The sequence below is a fragment of the Pseudophryne corroboree genome, chromosome 9 (genome assembly GCF_028390025.1).
Source record: "Pseudophryne corroboree isolate aPseCor3 chromosome 9, aPseCor3.hap2, whole genome shotgun sequence".
Classification (NCBI taxonomy): Eukaryota; Metazoa; Chordata; class Amphibia; order Anura; family Myobatrachidae; genus Pseudophryne; species Pseudophryne corroboree.
Genome location: NC_086452.1, coordinates 291,807,074 through 291,829,135, shown reverse-complemented (window position 1 = coordinate 291,829,135; position 22,062 = coordinate 291,807,074). Strand labels below are relative to the sequence as shown.

The 22,062-nt window shown below is 49.9% G+C and overlaps 1 protein-coding gene across 1 annotated transcript in view; it reads left to right on the top strand.

The window, feature by feature from the left end:
- The window catches only part of ST13 (ST13 Hsp70 interacting protein), a 271,413-nt gene that overhangs the window by 196,102 nt on the left and 53,249 nt on the right, over window positions 1-22,062 (top strand). The gene's annotated exons all lie outside the window — the stretch shown is intronic.

Here is a 22,062-nt window from a genome sequence, read left to right as displayed (position 1 = left end):
AGTTAGGTTTTTTATTTTCAGAGAGCTTCTGCTGGCAACAGACTCTCTGCTACGTGGGACTGAGGGGAGAGAAGCAAACCTACTAACTGCGGCTAGGTTGCGCTTCTTAGGCTACTGGACACCATTAGCTCCAGAGGGATCGAACACAGGAACTTAACCTTGGTCGTCCGTTCCCGGAGCCGCGCCGCCGTCCCCCTCGCAGAGCCAGAAGACAGAAGCCGGCGGGTTGAAGCAAGAAGACATCAAAATCGGCGGCAGAAGACTCCTGTCTTCATATGAGGTAGCGCACAGCACTGCAGCTGTGCGCCATTGCTCCCACACTAACCCACACACTCCGGTCACTGTAGGGTGCAGGGGGGGGCGCCCTGGGCAGCAATTGAGTACCTCCTGGCAAAAAGCAGCATATATACAGCTGGGCACTGTAATATGCATGAGCCCCCGCCATTATTTTTACACAAAATCGCGGGACAGAAGCCCGCCGCTGAGGGGGCGGGGCTTCTTCCTCAGCACTCACCAGCGCCATTTTCTCTCCACTGCTCCGCTGAGAGGAAGCTCCCCAGGCTCTCCCCTGCAGACTCACGGTAGAAAGAGGGTAAAAAGAGAGGGGGGGGCACATAAATTTAGCGCATTAATCATATATACAGCAGCTACTGGGTAAACACTAAGTTACTGTGTGATTCCTGGGTCATATAGCGCTGGGGTGTGTGCTGGCATACTCTCTCTCTGTCTCTCCAAAAGGCCTTGTGGGGGTCCTGTCCTCATATAGAGCATCCCCTGTGTGTGTGGTGTGTCGGTACGCTTGTGTCGCCATGTTTCACGAGGAGGGCTATGTGGAGGCAGAACAGGTGCAGATGAATGACGTGTCTCCGCCGACGGCGCCGACACCTGATTGGATGGATATGTGGAAGGTGTTAAATGATAATGTAAGCTCCTTGCATAAAAGGTTGGATAAAGCTGAAACCTTGGGACAGTCGGGGTCTCAGCCCATGCCTGATCCTACAGCGCAGAGGCCGTCAGGGTCTCAGAAGCGCCCACTATCCCAAATTGTTGACACAGATATCGACACGGATTCTGACTCCAGTGTCGATGGCAATGATGCAAAATTGCAGCCTAAAATGGCTAAAGCCATCCGCTACATGATTATAGCAATGAAGGATGTATTGCACATATCAGAGGTAAACCCTGTCCCTGACAAGAGGGTTTATATGTTTGGGGAGAAAAAGCAAGAGGTGACTTTTCCCCCTTCACATGAGTTTAAATGAGTTATGTGAAAAAGCGTGGGATTCCCCCGATAGGAAAGTGCTGATTTCCAAAAGGTTACTTATGGCGTACCCTTTCCCGCCAACGGACAGGATGCGCTGGGAATCCTCCCCTAGGGTAGACAAAGCTCTGACACGCTTATCTAAGAAGGTGGCCCTGCCGTCACAGGATACGGCCTCCCTAAAGGATCCTGCGGATAGGAAGCAGGAAAGTATCCTGAAGTCTGTTTATACACATTCAGGTACTCTACTGAGGCCGGCAATTGCGTCGGCCTGGATGTGTAGTGCTGTAGCAGCATAGACAGATAATCTGTCTGAGGAACTGGATACCTTGGACAAGGATACTATTTTACTGACCCTGGGGCATATAAAAGACGCTGTCCTATATATGAGGGATATTTGCCTACTGGGCTCTAGAATAAATGCAATATCAATTTCTGCCAGAAGGGTCCTGTGGACTCTGCAATGGACAGGTGATGCCGACTCCAAAAAGCACATGGAGGTTTTACCTTACAAGGGTGAGGAATTGTTTGGGGGCGGTCTCTCACACCTAGTTTCCACAGCTACGGCTGGGAAGTCAAATTTTTTGCCATATATTCCCTCACAGCCTAAGAAAGCACCGTATTACCAAATGCAGTCCTTTCGGTCACAAAAAAGCAAGAAAGTCAGAGGTGCATCCTTTCTTGCCAGAGGCAGGGGTAGAGGAAAGAAGCTACACCATACAGCTAGTTCCCAGGAACAGAAGTCCTCCCCGGCTTCCACTAAATCCACCGCATGACGCTGGGGCTCCACAGGTGGAGCCAGGAGCGGTGGGGGCGCGTCTCCGAAATTTCAGCCACCAGTGGGTTCGCTCACAGGTGGATCCCTGGGCTATACAGATTGTGTCTCAGGGATACAAGCTGGAATTCGAAGTGATGCCTCCTCACCGTTACCTCAAATCGGCCCTGCCAGCTTCCCCCATGGAAAGGGAGGTAGTGTTAGCGGCAGTTCACAAGTTATATCTCCAGCAGGTGGTGGTAAAGGTTCCCCTCCTTCAACAGGGAAGGGGAAACTATTCCACAATGTTTGTGGTACCGAAACCGGACGGTTCGGTCAGACCCATATTGAATTTAAAGTCCCTGAACATTTATCTGAAAAGATTCAAGTTCAAAATGGAATAGCTCAGAGCGGTCATTGCAAGCCTGGAAGAGGGAGATTTTATGGTGTCTCTGGACATCAAGGATGCTTACTTGCATGTCCCCATTTATCCACCTCATCAGGAGTACCTCAGATTTGTGGTACAGGACTGTCATTACCAATTCCAGACGTTGCCGTTTGGGCTCTCCACGGCACCGAGAATATTTACCAAGGTAATGGCGGAAATGATGGTGCTCCTGAGAAAGCAAGGAGTCACAATTATCCCATACTTGGACGATCTCCTCATAAAGGCGAGGTCCAGAGAACAGTTGCTGGTCAGCGTAGCACACTCTCAGGAAGTGTTGCAACAGCACGGCTGGATTCTGAATATCCCAAAGTCGCAGCTGATTCCTACGACGCGTCTGCCCTTTCTGGGCATGATTCTCGACACAGACCAGAAGAAGGTGTTTCTCCCGGCGGAGAAGGCTCAGGAGCTCGTGACTCTAGTCAGAGACCTCTTAAAACCGAAACAGGTGTCGGTGCATCACTGCACGCGAGTCCTGGGAAAGATGGTGGCATCATACGAAGCCATTCCCTTCGGCAGGTTCCATGCGAGGATCTTTCAGTGGGATCTGTTGGACAAGTGATCCGGATCGCATCTTCAGATGCATCGGCTGATCACCCTGTCCCCCAGGGCCAGGGTGTCTCTTCTGTGGTGGCTGCAGAGTGCTCACCTTCTCGAGGGCCGCAGGTTCGGCATACAGGACTGGGTCCTGGTGACCACGGATGCAAGCCTCCGAGGATGGGGGGCAGTCACTCAGGGAAGTAACTTCCAGGGACTGTGGTCAAGTCAGGAGGCTTGTCAGCACATCAATATCCTGGAACTAAGGGCCATTTACAACTCCCTGAGTCAAGCGGAGCCTCTGCTTCGCAACCAACTGGTGCTGATTCAGTCAGACAACATCACCGCAGTGGCTCATGTAAACCGCCAGGGCGGCACAAGAAGCAGGGTGGCGATGGCGGAAGCCGCCAGGATTCTTCGTTGGGCGGAGAATCACGTGCAAGCACTGTCAGCAGTGTTCATTCCGGGAGTGGACAACTGGGAAGCAGGCTTCCTCAGCAGGCACGACCTCCACCCGGGAGAGTGGGGACTTCATCAAGAAGTCTTCACACAGATTACAAATCGATGGGAACTGCCACAGGTGACATGATGGCGTCCCGCCTCAACAAATAGCTAAAAAGGTATTGCGCCAGGTCAAAGAACCCTCAGGCGATAGCTGTGGACGCACTAGTGACACCGTGGGTGTTCCAGTCGGTCTATGTATTTCCTCTTCCTCTCATACCCAAGGTGCTGAGAATCGTAAGAAAAAGAGGAGTGAGAACAATACTCATTGTTCCGGATTGGCCAAGAAGGACTTGGTACCCGGAACTGCAAGAAATGCTCAGAGGACCCATGGCCTCTGCCTCTCAGACAGGACCTGTTGCAACAGGGGCCCTGTCTGTTCCAAGACTTACCGCGGCTGCGTTTGACGGCATGGCGTTTGAACGCCGGATCCTAGCGGAAAAAGGCATTCCGGATGAAGTTATTCCTACGCTAATAAAGGCTAGGAAGGACGTGACAGCAAAACACTATCACCGTATATGGCGAAAATATGTTGCCTGATGTGAGGCCAGGAAGGTTCCTACAGAGGAATTCCAGCTGGGCCGGTTCCTGCACTTCCTACAGTCTGGAGTGACTATGGGCTTGAAGTTGGGGTCCATAAAGGTCCAGATTTCAGCCCTATCCATTTTCTTTCAAAAAGAACTGGCTTCTCTTCCTGAGGTTCAGACGTTTGTTAAGGGAGTGCTGCATATTCAGCCCCCTTTTGTGCCACCAGTGGCACCTTGGGATCTCAACGCGGTGTTGGGTTTCCTGAAATCCCACTGGTTTGAGCCACTTAAGACCGTGGAGCTAAAGTATCTCACGTGGAAGGTGGTCATGCTATTGGCCTTAGCTTTGGCTAGGCGTGTGTCAGAATTGGCGGCTTTGTCATGTAAAAGCCCCTATCTGGTTTTCCATATGGACAGGGCAGAATTGCGGACTCGTCCACAATTTCTGCCGAAGGTGGTGTCATCTTTTCATTTGAACCAACCTATTGTGGTGCCTACGGCTACTCGTGACTTGGAGGATTCCAAGTTGCTGGATGTAGTCAGGGCTTTGAAGATTTATGTGGCCAGAACGGCTGGAGTCAGGAAAACGGACTCGCTGTTTATCTGGCTGGGTGCTCCTGCTTCAAAGCAAACTATTGCTCGCTGGATCTGTAACACGATTCAGCAGGCTCATTCTGCGGCTGGATTGCCGCATCCAAAATCGATAAAAGCCCATTCCACAAGGAAAGTGGGCTCTTCTTGGGCGGCTGCCCGAGGGGTCTCGGCATTACAGCTTTGCCGAGCAGCTACTTGGTCGGGTTCAAACACCTTTGCAAAATTCTACAAGTTTGATACCCTGGCTGAGGAGGACCTTGTGTTTGCCCATTCGGTGCTGCAGTGTCATCCGCACTCTCACGCCCGTTTGGGAGCTTTGGTATAATCCCCATGGTCCTTACGGAGTCCCCAGCATCCACTAGGACGTTAGAGAAAATAAGATTTTACTCACCGGTAAATCTATTTCTCGTAGTCCGTAGTGGATGCTGGGCGCCCGTCCCAAGTGCGGACTTTCTGCAATACGTATATATAGTTATTGCTTAATAAAGGGTTATGTTATGTTGGCATCCGTGGTTGATGCTTTGTTGTTGTTCATACTGTTAACTGGGTATGTTATCACAAGTTATACGGTGTGGCTGGTATGAGTCTTACCCTGGATTCCAAAATCCTTTCCTTGTAATGTCAGCTCTTCCGGGCACAGTTTCCTTAACTGGGGTCTGGAGGAGGGGCATAGAGGGAGGAGCCAGTGCACACCAGTAGTACTAAATCTTTCTTTAGAGTGCCCAGTCTCCTGCGGAGCCCGTCTATTCCACATGGTCCTTACGGAGTCCCCAGCATCCACTACGGACTACGAGAAATAGATTTACCGGTGAGTAAAATCTTATTTTTTGTTTAGTTATGCACAATTTTCTTTCTTTCGCTCTTTCTTTCTCTTTTGCTCTTTCTCTCGCTCTCTTTTTCGTTCTTTGTCTCTCTTTCTTTCCTTGTTTTTCTTTTTTCTTTGTTTTTCTTTCTTCTGTGTTTTTTTTTTTTTTTTTTTCCTTCTTCCTCTTCCCTGTGTGCTTTAGTCCCTGTTCACATGCGACTCAGTATGCTGGTGGAGAGGGAGTTAGCAGTTTAGAGGGCCAGCGTGATCCCAAGCCCCATTCTGCCTACTGCCTCTGGGGATCACTGAATTAGCTGTGCTGGTCTTTGGGCTCTGCCATGCCAGCACACCTCACCAAGGAAATTCTGGGTCAGGTAAGAGCAGCAACAGGCTACCCTGGTAGCGCTGGCCTGTGACCCTTTCATTGCTGTGTAAGGCATTGTGTGGGATTAACAAGGACATATATTATTATATTGTGGGCAACAACTTTGTGACACAGCCTTCCTGCGCTATCCCTTAAATTAAGGATTTATGCTGTCTGTTAGTGGTTCACAGTTAGTCCTCCTGCACTATTCCTGGGACAGAATTTATCAGGTGGGTAGTTGTTTTTCTGTTTATTTTTCTGATGGAATAGCAACATGTCAGGGAAACTGGACAAGGTTTTTAAAGTTAACCAGGGCTCTGCTCTATTTTTTTTTTTATTATTTATTTTTTTTTTTATTTTTTTTTATAAGTTACACTTGTGGACAAATATTGCCTAAGGGTTGTATAGAACCATGTACTCTGCTGCGAATCCACAGCCAGGAGGTTCTGTGTATGTTTTAAGGGCCCCATACACTAGAACGGTAATGACCGATTTCATCCAATTTCGGGCACCAAATTGTATGGAACTACTCCCGGGACGCTCCCGGGAGAGTTCAAGGGAAAACGCCTCCAACTTCAGCCTCAGACATATCGTTGTAGTGTATGGGGCCCTTTAGTGTTCCCAGAGTGAGCTAGGTCCATGGCGGACTCTGTTGCAGAGCTAAGATAATCTTAGGTGAGTGACTCTTCCTTGTGCACACAGTCCCTTAGCCTTTTCTGTGGATCCTGACACTGTGGGCTTCTCTCCTGAGGAGGGGGAAGTGTACCCTGATTGGGAGGATACTTCAGGTAGGGAAGAGGATTTCCCTGCTAGTTCGAATGTCTGCCATTTAATTGATGCAGTTTGTAGACCCTGTAGATACAAGACACTGACGTTTCTGAAACCAGCTGTGCTTCTTCCAGCTAAACGTAGGAAGCAGGTGTCTGTTTTTCTCTCCCCGCATCCCCATGATTCCAGTCTTCTTCTTTAGGTCCCTATGGAGTTGGAAGCCCATGTTTTAGTTCAGTTTATTCATACTTATTTTTATTTACAGCTATGTTTGTGAACCGTGTGAGAGCAGCAGGAGCTGTGTTCAGCTCGCCAGTAATAGCTGCATCAGCGGCAGGGGGGTGCATAGCCACAACACTCTGGCCTCAATACTGGCCGTCTTTGCCCATGGACTGGCGCACACGGCCTCCCTTTTAGAGGGGCAGGCGGTTACCGCGGCCCTACTTCAGGGGGTGCTCTGTCCTGTTAAAGCTGAATTAACTTACAAAGAGAAACTTCTCACCTATGCGTTTCTATGTACGCTATATACTGCTGTCTCACACTTGCGTATATGTGGTTATATGTACATATTGCTGTATCATTCACTTATGCATATCTATGTCCGTTATGTATAACTGTCTCACACTCACCTATGTGTGTTCATCAGAATATATTGCTGTCACTCTCACCTATACGTATATAGACACTATATAGATATATGTATGTGTGTTATGTATTAGTGTGTTTCATACTCCCGTCTGTGCTCATCTGTATATGTGTGTATGTATGTATATATATATATATATATATGTGTATATATGTGTGTATATATATATATATATATATATATATATATATATCTATATATATATATATCTATATATATATTTCTCTGACGTCCTAAGTGGATGCTGGGACTCCGTAAGGACCATGGGGATTAGCGGCTCTGCAGGAGACTGGGCACAACTAAAGAAAGCTTTAGGACTACCTGGTGTGCACTGGCTCCTCCCACTAAGACCCTCCTCCAGACCTCAGTTAGATTCTTGTGCCCGGCTGAGCTGGATGCACACTAGGGGCTCCTAGAAAGAAAGTATATTTTAGGTTTTTTATTTTACAGTGAGATCTGCTGGCAACAGACTCACTGCAGCGAGGGACTAAGGGGAGAAGAAGCGAACCTACTTAACTGGTGGTAGCTTGGGCTTCTTGGGCTACTGGACACCATTAGCTCCAGAGGGATCGACCGCATGGAACCGGCCATTGATGTTCGGTCCCGGAGCCACGCCGCCGGCCCCCTTACAGAGCCAGACGCAAGAAGTGTTCCGGAAAATCGGCGGCAGAAGACTTCAGTCTTCACCAAGGTAGCGCACAGCACTGCAGCTGTGCGCCATTGCTCCTCATGCACACCTCACACTCCGGTCACTGATGGGTGCAGGGCGCTGGGGGGGGGGGGGTGCCCTGAGCAGCAATATAAACACCTTGCCTGGCAAAATCATCACAATATATAGCCCCAGAGGCTATATATGTGATAAATACCCCTGCCAGAATCCATAAAAAAGCGGGAGAAAAGTCAGCGAAAAAGGGGCGGAGCTATCTCCCTCAGCACACTGGCGCCATTTTCTCTTCACAGTGCAGCTGGAAGACAGCTCCCCAGGCTCTCCCCTGTAGTTTTCAGGCTCAAAGGGTTCAAAAGAGAGGGGGGGCACTAAATTTAGGCGCAATATTGTTTATACAAGCAGCTATTGGGGGAAAAATCACTCCGTTATAGTGTTAATCCCTGCATTATATAGCGCTCTGGTGTGTGCTGGCATACTCTCTCTCTGTCTCCCCAAAGGACTTTGTGGGGTCCTGTCCTCAGTCAGAGCATTCCCTGTGTGTGTGCTGTGTCGGTACGGCTGTGTCGACATGTGGGATGAGGAAGGTTACGTAGAGGTGGAGCAGAGGCCGATAAATGGGATGTCGCCCCCTGTGGGGCCGACACCAGAGTGGATGGATAGGTGGAAGGTATTAACCGACAATGTCAACTCCTTACATAGAAGGCTGGATGACGTAAAACAGCTGTGGGACAGCCGGCTTCTCAGCCCGCGCCTGCCCAGGCGTCTCAAAGGCCATCAGGGGCTCAAAAAAGCGCCCGTTACCTCAGATGGCAGACACAGATGTCGACACGGAGTCTGACTCCAGTGTCAACGAGGTTGAGACATATACACAATCCACTAGGAACATCCGTTCCATGCTCTCGGCAATGAAAAATGTGTTACGCATTTCTGACATGAACCCAAGTACCACATAAAAGGGGTTTTATTTTTGGGGAGAAAAAGCAGCCAGTGTTTTGTTCCCCCATCAGATGAATGAATGAAGTGTGTAAAGTAGCGTGGGTTCCCCCGATAAGAAACTGGTAATTTCTAAAAAGTTACTGATGGCGTACCCTTTCCCGCCAGAGGATAGGTCACGTTGGGAGATATCCCTTAGGGTGGATAAGGCGCTCACACATTTGTCAAAAAAGGTGGCACTGCCGTCTTAGGATACGGCCACCTTGAAGGAGCCTGCTGATAAAAAGCAGGAGGCTATCCTGAAGTCTGTATATACACACTCAGGTTATATACTGAGACCTGCAATTGCCTCAGCATAAATAGTGCTGCTGCAGCGTGGTCTGATACCCAGTCAGATAATATTAATACTCTAAGACAGGGATAATAGTTTGCTAACATAGAGCATATTAAAGACGTCGTCTTAGATATAAAGGATGCACAGAGGGATATTTGCCGGCTGGCATCCAGAATTAATGCAATGTCCTTTCTGCCAGGAGGGTATTAGAAACCCGGCAGTGGACAGGTGATGCTGCCTATAAAAGGCACATGGAGATTCTGCCTTATAAGGGTGAGGAATTGTTTGGGGATGGTCTCTGGGACCTCGTATCCACAGCAACAGCTGGGAAGAAAAAAATTTACCTCAGGTTTCCTCACAGCCTAAGAAAGCACTGTATTTTCAGGTACAGTCCTTTCGGCTTCAGAAAAGCAAGCGGGTCAAAGGCGCTTCCCTTCTGCACAGAGACAAGGGAAGAAGGAAAAAGCTGCACCAGCAGCCAGTTCCCAGGATCAAAAATCTTCCCCCGCTTCCTCTGAGTCCACCGCATGACGTTGGGGCTCCACAGGTGGAGACAGGTGCGGTAGGGGCGCGTCTCGGGAACTTCAGGGACCAGTGGGCTTGCCCACAGGTGGATCCCTAGGTTCTGAAAATAGTATCACAGGGATACAGGCTGGAGTTCGAGGCGATTCCCCCTCGCCGTTACCTCACATCAGCCTTGCCTGCTGCCCTCGGAGAAAGGTAGTACTGGCGGCAATTCACAAGCTGTACTTCCAGCAGGTGAAATCAAGGTACCCCTCCTTCAACAAGGCCGGGGTTACTATTCCAAAATGTTGTGGTACCGAAACCAGACGGTTCGGTGAGACCTATTCTAAAATTGAAAGCCTTGAACACTTATATACGAAGGTTCAAGTTCAAAATGGAATCGCTCAGGGCGATTATTGCAAGCCTGGAGAATTTCATGGTATCACTGGGCATCAAGGATGCTTACCTGCATGTCCCTATTTACCCTCTACACCAGGAGTACCTCAAAATTGTGGTACAGGATTGTCATTACCAATTCCAGACGTTGCCGTTGGTCTGTCCCCGGCACCGAGGTATTTACCAAGGTAATGGCCGAAATAATTATCCCGTACTTGGACGATCTCCTTATAAAGGCGAGGTCCAGGGAGCAGTTGTTCGGCGGAGTAGCACTATCTCGGGAAGTGCTACAACAGCACGGCTGGATTCTGAATATTCCACAGTCGCAGCTGGTTCCTACGACGCGTCTACTGTTCCTGGGTATGGTTCTGGACACAGAACAGGATAAAAAGGGTTTCTCCCGGAGGAGAAGTCCAAGGAGTTGTCGTCTCTAGACAGAGACCTCCTAATACGTATACAGGTGTCGGTGCATCAATGCACGCGAGCCCTGGGAAGGATGGTAGCTTCTTACGAAGAAATTCCATTCGCCAGGTCCCATGCAAGGATTTTCCAGTGGGATCTGTTGGACAAGTGGTCCGGGTCGCATCTTCAGATGCATCGGCGGATAACCCTGTCTCCAAGGGCCAGGGTGTCGCTGTTGTGGTGGCTGCAGAGTGCTCATCTTCTAGGGGGCCGCAGATTCGGCATACAGGACTGGGTCCTGGTGACCACGGATGCCAGCCTTCGAGGCTGGGGGGCAGTCACACAGGGAAGAAACTTCCAAGGTTATGGAAAAGTCAGGAGACTTCCCTACACATAAATATTCTGGAACTAAGGGCCATTTACAATGCCCTAAGTCAGGCTAGACCCCTGCTTCAACACCGGCCGGTGCTGATCCAGTCAGACAACATCACGGCGTCGCTCATGTAAACCGACAGGGCGGCACAAGAAGCAGGATGGCGATGGCAGAAGCCACAAGGATTCTCCGATGGGCGGAAAATCATGTGTTAGCACTGTCAGCAGTGTTCATTCCCGGAGTGGACAACTGAGAAGCAGACTTTCTCAGAAGACACGACCTCCACCCGGGAGAGTGGGGACTTCATCCAGAAGTTTTCCAAATGATTGTACACCGTTGGGAAAGGCCACAGGTGGACATGATGGCGTCCCGCCTCAACAAAAAGCTACAAAGATATTGCGCCAGGTCAAGGGACCCTCAGGCGATAGCTGTGGACGCTCTGGTAACACCGTGGGTGTACCAGTCGGTGTATGTGTTCCCTTCTCTGCCTCTCTTACCCAGGGTAATGAGAATAATAAGAAGGAGAGGAGGAAGAACTATACTCATTGTTCCGGGTTGGCCAAGAAGAGCTTGGTAACCAGAACTCCAAGAAATGATCTCAGAGGACCCATGGCCTCTGCCGCTCAGACAGGACCTGCTGCAGCAGGGGGCCTGTCTGTTCCAAGACGTACCGCGGCTGCGTTTGACGGCATGGCGGTTGAACGCCGGATCCTGAAGGAAAAGGGCATTCCGGAGGAAGTTATCCCTACGCTATTTAAAGCTAGGAAAGAAGTGAACGCAAACCATTATCACCGCATATGGTGGAAATATGTTGCGTGCTGTGAGGCCAGGAAGGCCCAAAGGAGAAATTTCAGCTAGGTCGATTTCTGCACTTCCTACAGTCAGAGGTGACTATGGGCCTAAAATTGAGTTCCATGAAGGTCCAGATTTCGGCTCTATCGATTTTCTTCCAAAATAGAACGGGCTTCACTGCCTGAAGTTCGGACTTTTGTTAAGGGAGTGCTGCATAGTCAGCCCCCGTTTGTGCCTCAAGTGGCACCGTGGGATCTCAACGTGGTGTTGGATTTCCTGAAGTCGCATTGGGTTGAGCCACTTAAATCCGTGGAGCTACAATACCTCACGTGGAAAGTGGTCATGCTGTGGGCCGTGGCGTCGGCCAGGCGTGTATCAGAATTGGCGGCTTTGTCATACAAAAGCCCTTATCTGTATTTTATATGGATAAGGCGGAATTGAGGACTCGTTCCCAATTCCTTCCTAAGGTGGTATCGGTTTTTCATGTGAACCAACCTATTGTGGTGCCTGCGGCTACTTGGGACTTGGAGGATTCCAAGTTACTGGACGTAGTCAGGGCCCTGAAAAGTATGTTTCCAGGACGGCTGGAGTCAGGAAAACTGACTCGCTATTTATCCTGTATGCACCCAACAAGCTGGGTGCTCCTGCTTCTAAGCAGACTATTGCTCGCTGGATCTGTAGCACGATTCAACTTGCACATGCTGCGGCCTAAATCTGTAAAAGCCCATTCCACGAGGAAAGTGGGCTCTTCTTGGGCGGCTGCCCGAGGGGTCTTGGCTTTACAACTTTGCCGAGCTGTTACTTGGTCGGGTTCAAACATTTTTGCAACAGTCTACAAGTTTGATACCCTGGCTGAGGAGGACCTAGAGTTTGCTCATTCGGTGCTGCAGAGTCATCCGCACTCTCCCGCCCGTTTGGGAGCTTTGGTATAATCCCCATGGTCCTTACGGAGTCCCAGCATCCATTTAGGACGTCAGAGAAAATAAGATTTTACTCACCGGTAAATCTATTTCTCGTAGTCCGTAGTGGATGCTGGGCGCCCATCCCAAGTGCGGATTGTCTGCAATACTTGTTTATAGTTATTGCCTAACTAAAGGGTTATTGTTGAGCCATCTGTTGAGAGGCTCAGTTATATTTCATACTGTTAACTGGGTATAGTATCACGGGTTATACGGTGTGATTGGTGTGGCTGGTATGAGTCTTACCCGGGATTCAAAATCCTTCCTATTTGTGTCAGCTCTTCCGGGCACAGTATCCTAACTGAGGTCTGGAGGAGGGTCTTAGTGGGAGGAGCCAGTGCACACCAGGTAGTCCTAAAGCTTTCTTTAGTTGTGCCCAGTCTCCTGCGGAGCCGCTAATCCCCATGGTCCTTACGGAGTCCCAGCATCCACTACGGACTACGAGAAATAGATTTACCGGTGAGTAAAATCTTATATATATATATATATATATATATATATATATATATATATATATATATATATATATATATATAGTGTGTGTATCCTGCTGACCGTAACTTAGAGATGACATTAAAGTCTATATATACCGCTAATGGTACGTTGCTCAGACCCACCATTGCTTGTGCGTGGGTGGGTAATGCTGTGGATAAATGGGCAGACAACTTGATAGTTAATGAAATACTCCTAATTCTCAGCCATATCAAAGATGCTGCAGGTTACTTTGTTGAGGCTATGAAGGATATTGGTTTGCTAGGTTCAAGAGCCTCAGCTATGGCAATTTCAGGCCGCAGGGCGCTCTGGATTCGCCAATGGAATGATGATACAGAATCAAAGAGGAAAATGGAGGCACTCCCTTACAATGGGGTGGCCCTGTTTGATGATAAGCTGGATGCCATGATTTCCACTACTACATCAGGCAAGTCTGCATTTTTGCCTTCCGCAGCTGCTCCACCTAGGAAAGGGTATCATTCTCATACGATGCAGTCCTTTCGGCCCAAAAAGTACAAAAAGACTAAAGGTACCCCCTTCTTCGCAGGTAGAGGGCGTGGAAGAGGTAGGAAACCTACAACTCCATCAGGTTCGCAGGAGCAGAAGTCTACAGCTACTTCTGCTAAACCACAGCATGGACGCTGCGGGAGTACGATCGGGTGGGGGCACGTCTACTGTTTTTCAGCCAGGTCTGGGTTCGCGCAGATCTGGATCCTTGGGTATTACAGCTAGTATCCCGGGGTTATAAATTGGAATTTCAAGATCTTCCCCCATGCCTAATTTTCAAATCAGCCTTACCAGTTTCTGTTCAGGACAGAACAAAAGTGCTGAACGCAATACAGAAATTATGTCAAGACAAAGTAATTTCCTTAGTTCCTGTGCTACAACAGGAAAAAGGCTTTTATTCAAGCCTCTTTGTAGTACCGAAACCAGATGGCTCGGTCAGACCGATTCTAAACCTGAAGTCTCTGAATCTATATTTGAAAAGATTCAAATTCAAGATGGAGTCCATAAGGGCGGTGTTCTCCAGTTTGAAAGAAAAGGAATTTCTGGTGTCAGTGGACATCTAAGATGCTTATTTGCATGTTCCCATATACCCTCCGCATCGAGCATACCTGAGGTTTGCGGTGCAGGACTGCCACTACCAGTTCCAATCATTGCCTTTCGGGCTCTCCACGGCTCCGAGGATCTTCACCAAGGTGATGGCGGAGATGATGGTTCTCCTTCACAAAAAGGGAGTCAACATGATTCCTTACCTGGACGATCTCCTCATAAAAGCGAGATCCCGAGAGAAGTTAATGCAGGACATTTCACTATCCCTGATCCTTCAACAGCACGGTTGGATCATAAACCTTCCAAAATCACACTTGGAACCGACGATGAGATTTTCGTTTCTGGGAATGATACTGGACACTGAGGTACAGAAAGTATTTCTACCGGTGCAAAAGGCTCTGGAGATCCAGAAGATGGTCAGACAAGTTTTGAAACCAGCATGCGTGTCAATTCATCAATGCATCCGCCTGCTGGGGAAGATGGTAGTGGCCTACAAGGCTTTACAATATGGCCGATTCCATGCCAGGGTGTTCCAGTGGGACCTACTGGACAAGTGGTTCGGATCACATCTACACATGCATCAGAGGATAATCCTGTCGACCAAAGCCAGAATTTCACTCCTGTGGTGGCTACAAAGTTCTCACCTCCTGGAGGGACGCAGGTTCGGGATTCAGGCTTGGATCCTGGTGACCACAGATGCAAGCCTCCGAGGTTGGGGAGCAGTCACGCAAGGGGAAAACTTCCAAGGAAGATGGTCAAGTCAAGAAGTACTTCTTCGCATAAACATTCTGGAGTTAAGGGCTGTGTACAACAGCCTTCATCAAGCGAATCTTCTTCAAGGTCGTCCCATACAGATCCAGTCAGGCAATGTAACGGCAGTAGCTTACATAAACCGTCAGCAGAGCGGCAATGGCAGAGGTGACAAAAATACTCCTCTGGGCAGATAAACATGCAAAATACTACTGGAAGATCCTCGGCCTCTTCCTCTTTGCGAGGACCTCCGTCTGCAGGGGCCGTTAGTTTATCAAGACTTTACCGCGGCTACGTTTGATGGCATGGCTGTTGAGCGCCAGTTCCTAGCCCGTAAGGGTATTCCCAGTGAAGTCCTTTCCACACTTATTCTGGCCAGGAAAGGGGTAACGTCCAAACATTACCATCGTATTTGGAGAAGATATGTATCTTGGTGTGAATCCAAGAAGTGAATCCAAGAAGTCTCCTGTGGTGGAGTTTCAATTAGGACGTCTTCTCCAATTTCTAAAGGCGGGTGTGGATGCTGGCTTGAGATTAGAGTGTCTCAAGGTCCAAATTACGGCCTTGTCCATTTTCTTTCAGAGACAGTTGGCTTCCCTTCCTGATGTCCAGACGTTCGTGAAGGGGGTTCTGCGCATCCAACCTCCCTTTGTGCCTCCTGCGGCGCCATGGGATCTTGATGTGTTGTTGTAGTTCCTTAAATCGGACTGGTGTGAGCCTCTGCAAGAGGTGGTGTTGAAGTTTCTCACTTGGAAAGTGGTCATGCTGTTGGCCTTGGCATCAGGCAGACGAGTGTTGGAGTTAGGGGCTCTGTCTCACAAGAGTCCTTATTTAATTTTTCATGGGGATAGGGCTGAACTGCGGACGCGTCCGCATTTTCTTCCAAAAGTTGTGTCTTCTTTCAATATCAACCAACCGGTGGTGGTGCCGGTGGCTCCTGACACCTCAGCCGTTTCAAAGTCCTTTGATGTCGTCGGAGCATTGAGGACTTATGTTGCAAGAACGGCTTGGATTAGGAAAACAGAGGCTTTGTTTGTCCTTTATGACCCCAACAAGATTGGGTGTCCTGCTTCTAAGCAGACTATTGCGCGCTGGATCAGAGGTACCATTCAGCACGCTGGATCAGAGGTACCATTCAGCATGCTCATTCCACGGCAGGATTGCCGTTGCCGACTTCGGTAAATGCCAACTCTACCAGGAAAGTGGGTTCGTCCTGGGCGGCTGCCCGGGGTGTCTCAGCATTGCAATTTCTGCTGCGGGGTACACTGGGCTCCACAAGTCTGGACAATGGGGTGTAGAGTAGGATCTTGATCCGAGGCACCAACAGGCTCAAAGCTTTGACTGTTCCCAGAATGCACAGCGCTGTCTCCTATATCACCCCGCCTCCCAGCACAGGAGCTCAGTTTGTCAGTTGATGCTGCAGTAAGCAGGCACTTAACAGAGGGGCTGCTCCAAGCAGCCCTGAGAAAAGCTTTTTATGAGGTAAAAAGTGAAGACTTCAACGGCAGCAGCGGTGGTAAATGTCTTGTGACATTCACTGCTGCAGCTCCAGCTCTCCCCAGCGGCGCTGTACACTCCCGAGCCCTGGTTGCCGGGTACCTACAGCGGAGGCTCCGGTTTTCTTCATGTTAGACACACATGGCTGGGGCTCTCCAGGGTCGCGTGGCCGCGCTTCGGGAGGTGGTAAGTGGGTACCGCTCGCGGGACCCGGTCTTTATCGCGATCCACTGACCGCGTCGGATCGCGCGCGCTGGTGGTGGACACTCTGGATACAGGCGATCCCACTAGATCACCAGGGCTTGGGCGCAGGTCAGGTTTTCTCTTAAAACCGATTTTAATATCGCCCACAGTACCCAGTGGTTTTGCCAGCAGAGGGGATAAGGCTTAGACCTGAAGCCCCTACCCCAGCCCCAGGGCGCCATTTCTAGCAAGTGTTCCCGCCCTGGAGCTGCATCTCTGTCTTTTCCTCACTCCCTGTCAGTGTCTGCGGCGCCATTACTCCTCAGCTCACTGTTCCTGGGACTGCTTGGGCAAATCCTCCTATGTAAAGCCGCCTGGTTGTCAGCGCTGTGCCTTTACATGACACTTAAGTATTCTACCTGCCTTTTTAGTCAGTGTTAGTAAGAAAGAGTGCATTTAGTCAGGGGTTTATAGTACAATTACCCTGTGATATACATCCAGTTTCTTACTGTGTACTGTTATATCTATTGACTATATAGCTGTGTAAGCTAGTCCAGTGCAGTATTATTGTCAGTAATAACCTCTGCATTGTACAAACTGTGACTATTTGTGTGTGCATTGATAGCGGAGTGGTGTCCATCTTGTGTCTTTCACTCAACTTGCTATCCCTATATTCTATAACCTGAGGGGGCTTGGTGCGTCAGGTGTTATTTAATATAGGATTTTCACAAAGATATACTGTATTGCGTATTTTTCTCTGATTTAGTCACCATATCTCTCCTTTATCTCTGCTGGTGCTGACTACACTGCGCAGGGGTTTGGGTTTAGGGATATAGTGCTGCTAATAATTGTACTGTGTTACCTCATACTGCAAGTTATATCATGTCTGCTTCTGAGGGTAACGGTTCTGGGGCGGAACACACTGCTGGTGTTGCTGAAGCCACAGGCACATATGGGGAGAATATAGCAGCTGTGGGCTCTGGTTCTGGGGGCTCCTTGCCCCCCAGTGGGACTGTGGCAACGGAGGCACATACTGACCCTCCGTGGGCTGCTTTTTCCACGCTTCTGCATACGCTAGTTCATAAACTAACACCCCCTATGGGACCCCCAATGCCGGTACAACCATATGTGGTCCCTGCAGCTAACCCGCCGTGGGCGGACGATTTATCTGCTCAATTAAAGAAGTTGAACCAGTCCCTGACTACTAAAAAGTCTGACCATCGCTCGCCTAAGTCCAAGAGGTCCTCTAAGCGAGCGCTCGTCTCCTCACAATCCACTGCTCTCACTGACATCTCGTCTGATGAAGACAGCACATACACTGACCCCACAGGTTCTGACTCCGATACGGCTGATGGGGAGGGTAGTTCACATGTGGATGTTCCTGATCTTTTGGAGGCTATTAAGTTAATTCTGCAGATTACGGATGATCCCGAGCCATCCGTTCCTCCTAAGAAACCAGATAGGTTCAAGCGTCAGAAGGTGATTAAACAAGTTTTACCTCACTCTGACCACCTAGTGGATATACGTCAGGAACCCTGGCAAAGCCCGGGTACGAAGTTTGTGCCTCAAAAGAAGATGCTGGCTCGCTATCCCCTCGCGCCAGAGCTGTCTAAGAATTGGGAAACGCCTCCTCCAGTAGACTCGCATGTGGCTAGGATGGTTGTTTCCTCAGCTCTACCTGTCACTACCGTCACGTCTCTAAAAGAGCCTACGGATAAACGTGTCAAGGGTTGTCTAAAAGCGATTTACACCCTCACGGGTGCTGCACAAAGGCCCACTATTGCAGCTACATGGGCGGCAGAGGCTATTGAAGCATGGGCCTTGGAGTTAGAAGCTGAAATCTCCTCTGACCATGCTAGACAATGCTTGACATATATTGTCACAGCTTCTCGCTATATTAAAGAGGCGGCTTCTGATGCCGGTATCCTAGCAGCCAAGGCCGCTACTACGTCAGTCCTGGCTCGCAGGATATTGTGGCTGAGATCCTGGTCTGTGGATCTGGACTCTAGAAAAACCCTGGAGGTACTCCCTTTCAAGGGGGATATTCTGTTTGGGGAGGACTTAAATAAGATAGTGGCTGACTTGGCTACTGCCAAAACTGCCTGTCTGCCTAATACAGCTCCTTCTGTGTCGAAGGCCAAAGGCACGTCCTTTCGCCCCTTTCGTCCTTCAGGTAAAGCAAAAGGTCAGGCGTACCATAAGCAGGCCCGCACTTCTAAACCTGGTAAGCCGAAGCCCAAAAGAGCCTGGGCTGCCCGTCAGCCAGCAGCCAAGACCGATAAGCCTGCCGCATGACGGGGCGGGCCTTCCCCTGGGGGATCCCAGGGTGGGGGGCCGGCTTCTAGGGTATACCCAGGAATGGTTGAAGACCACTTCAGATGCCTGGGTACGGGAAGTCGTCACTCGAGGTTACGCCATAGCCTTCAAAAACCGACCCCCTCATCGATTTTGCCAGACAGACATCCCGTCGGACTAGACAAAGGCAAACACTCTGCATTCGGTGGTACAGACCCTCCTGGATACAGGAGTCGTAGTACAGGTGCCTCTTGCTCAGAGGGGCCGGGGGTACTATTCTCTGCTGTTTCTAGTCCTGAAACCGAATGGGTCCTCCCGGCCCATTCTCAACCTCAAGGCACTGAACAAGTTTGTGAAGGTTTCCAAGTTCCGTATGGAAACCCTTCTCTCTATAGTTCTGGCCTTGGAACCTGGGGACTGCATGGTCTCCCTGGACATAAAGGATGCTTACCTGCATATTCCTATAGCAGTGTCACATCAACTATACCTGAGGTTCGCTATTGGCAACCTCCATTACCAGTTTCGGGCGTTACCTTTTGGTTTAACAACGGCTCCGCGAGTCTTCACCAAAGTTATGGCGGTGATGACGGTGGTACTCCGCCGTCAAGGGGTCAGGATACTGCTGTATTTGTACGACTTGTTAATACTGCCAAATTCCTGCGTCATCTGGATATGACGGTCTGGTTTCTGCAAGCCCACGGGTGGCTCATCAACTGGAAGAAATCCTCCCTGGTCCCTGCTCAGAGCATGGTGCATCTGGGAGCGCTGTTGGACACTCACAACCAGAGGTTGTTCTTGTCTCAGGACAAAGTCCTGACACTTCAGGACAGGATTAGTTTCTTCCTTTCTCGTCCGCAAGTGTCGATACATTCGGCACTGCAGGTGCTGGGCCTCATGGTATCAGCATTCGACATGGTGGAGTATGTTCAATTCCATTCTCGCCCCCTCCAGAAGCTGATTCTATCCAAGTGGGACGGCCTGCCTCACCGGATCAGGTCTCAAATGATCTCTTTGACTACGGAGGTCCGTCTGTCGCTGCTCTGGTGGCTCCAGGACCGACAATTGTGCAGAGGCCGTCCCTTCTGGATATCCAACTGGGTCCTGTTGACGGCAGATGCCAGTCTAAGAGGTTGGGGCGCGGTGCTGGAGCAGCACTCCTTGCAGGGTCTGTGGACCAAGGAGGAATCTCTCCTCTCGATCAACATTCTGGAATTGCGGGCGGTCTTCAATGCGTTGAACCTAGCCCAGCATTTGATTCAGAACCGTCCTGTTCAAGTACAGTCAGACAACGCCACCACAGTGGCTTACATAAACCATTAAGGCGGCACTCGAAGTCGTTTGGCAATGAAGGAAGCCTCACGGATTCTTCGTTGGGCAGAACGCCATCTACCGGCAATATTGGCAATATTCATTGAGTCCTGAATTGGGAAGCGGACTTTCTCAGTCGTCAGGACGTGCATGCCGGCGAGTGGGGCCTCCATCCAGAAGTGTTTCAACTCTTCGTGGAAAGGTGGGGTCTTCCAGATGTGGATCTGATGGCGTCTCGACACAATTACAAGGTTCCGGTCTTCGGAGCAAAGACAAGGGATCCTCAAGCAGCATTCGTGGATGCGCTGGCAGTGCTGTGAAGGTTTCGGCTGCCGTACGTGTTCCCTCCGGTGTCACTCCTGCCCAGGGTAATTTGGAAGTACAAGCAAGAAAAAGGAAATCTGCTTCTCATAGCTCCGGCGTGGACCAGACGGCACTGGTTCTCAGACCTGCAAGGCCTATCGTCAGAGCGTCCACTTCTACTTCCACAACGCCCAGACCTCCTCGTTCAGGGCCCCTGTCTCTACCAGGACCTAGCCCGGCTGTCTTTGATGGCGTGGCTCTTGAAGCTTCCGTCTTGAGGGCTAAGGGTTTTCTGAAAAGGTCATTAAAACTATGTTGCGGGCCCGGAAACCGGCCTCTGCTCGGATTTACCATTGGGTCTGGCATTCCTACTTTGTTTGGTGCGCATCTAACCATTATGACGCTTCCAAGTTTAGTACAGCCAAACTTTTGGCTTTTCTACAGCAGGGCCTAGATTTAGGCCTGTGTCTGGCCTCCCTCAAGGTTCATATTTCTGCCTTGTCGGTGTGGTTCCAGAGAAAAATTGCGACTCATACTTTCACTCAGGGTGTGTTGCGTATCCAACCTCCCTATGTCCCGCCTGTGGCTCCTTGGGACTTGTCGGTGGTTTTGGAGGCATTGCAGGAGCCTCCATTTGAACCTCTTGGTTCAGCTGACCTAAAGCGGCTTTCCCTTAAGGTGGTGTTCTTGCTGGCTATTGCCTCTGCTAGAAGAGTGTCGGATTTGGGTGCCTTGTCTTGTAGTTCCCCATATCTGATTTTTCACCGTGACCGGGCGGTTCTTAGGACTCGTCCCGGATATTTACCTAAGGTGGTTTCTTCGTTCCACCTTAACCAGGAGATTGTGGTTCCGGCCTTTGTCTCTCCTGATTTGTCTCCCAAAGAGCGGTCTTTGGATGTGGTACGGGCTCTCCGTATCTATGTTAAGAGAACTGCTTCTATTCCAAAGTCTGATTCTCTTTGTTTTGTTTGGATTTCACAAACGTGGCTGGCCTGCTCACAAGCAGACCCTGGCCAGGTGGATTAGAATGGTGATTGCGCATGCTTATGTGAAGGCTGATCTGTCAGCTCCTGTTCACATTACGGCCCATTCTACTCGGTCTGTTGGACCTTCTTGGGCGGCCCAACGTGGTGCGACTCTTGATCAATTGTGTCAGGCGGCTACGTGGTCCTCCGGGAACACGTTCATAAGGTTCTATGCCTTCGATACTGCCGCTTCCCAGGATGCTTCCTTTGGACGCCGGGTTCTTGTGCCCTCTACAGTGCATCCCCTCCCATAAGGAACTGCTTTAGGACATCCCCATTGTCCAGACTTGTGGAGCCCAGTGTACCCCACAGCAGAAAACGAGTTTTATGGTAAGAACTTACCCTTGTTAAAACTCTTTCTGCGAGGTACACTGGGCTCCACAAGGCGCCCACCCTGACGCACTTAGCTTCTTTGGGTTGATATGGCATTAGCCGCTGACACTTCTCTTGTCGGGAGAGTGTGGTGTATGTGGCTACTAACCGTTGTCGTCTCTCTTCCTGCTACTGCATTGGGCTGGTTAACTAAACTGAGCTCCTTTGCTGGGAGGCGGGGTGATATAGGAGGTGGCGCTGTGCATTCTGGGAACAGTCAAG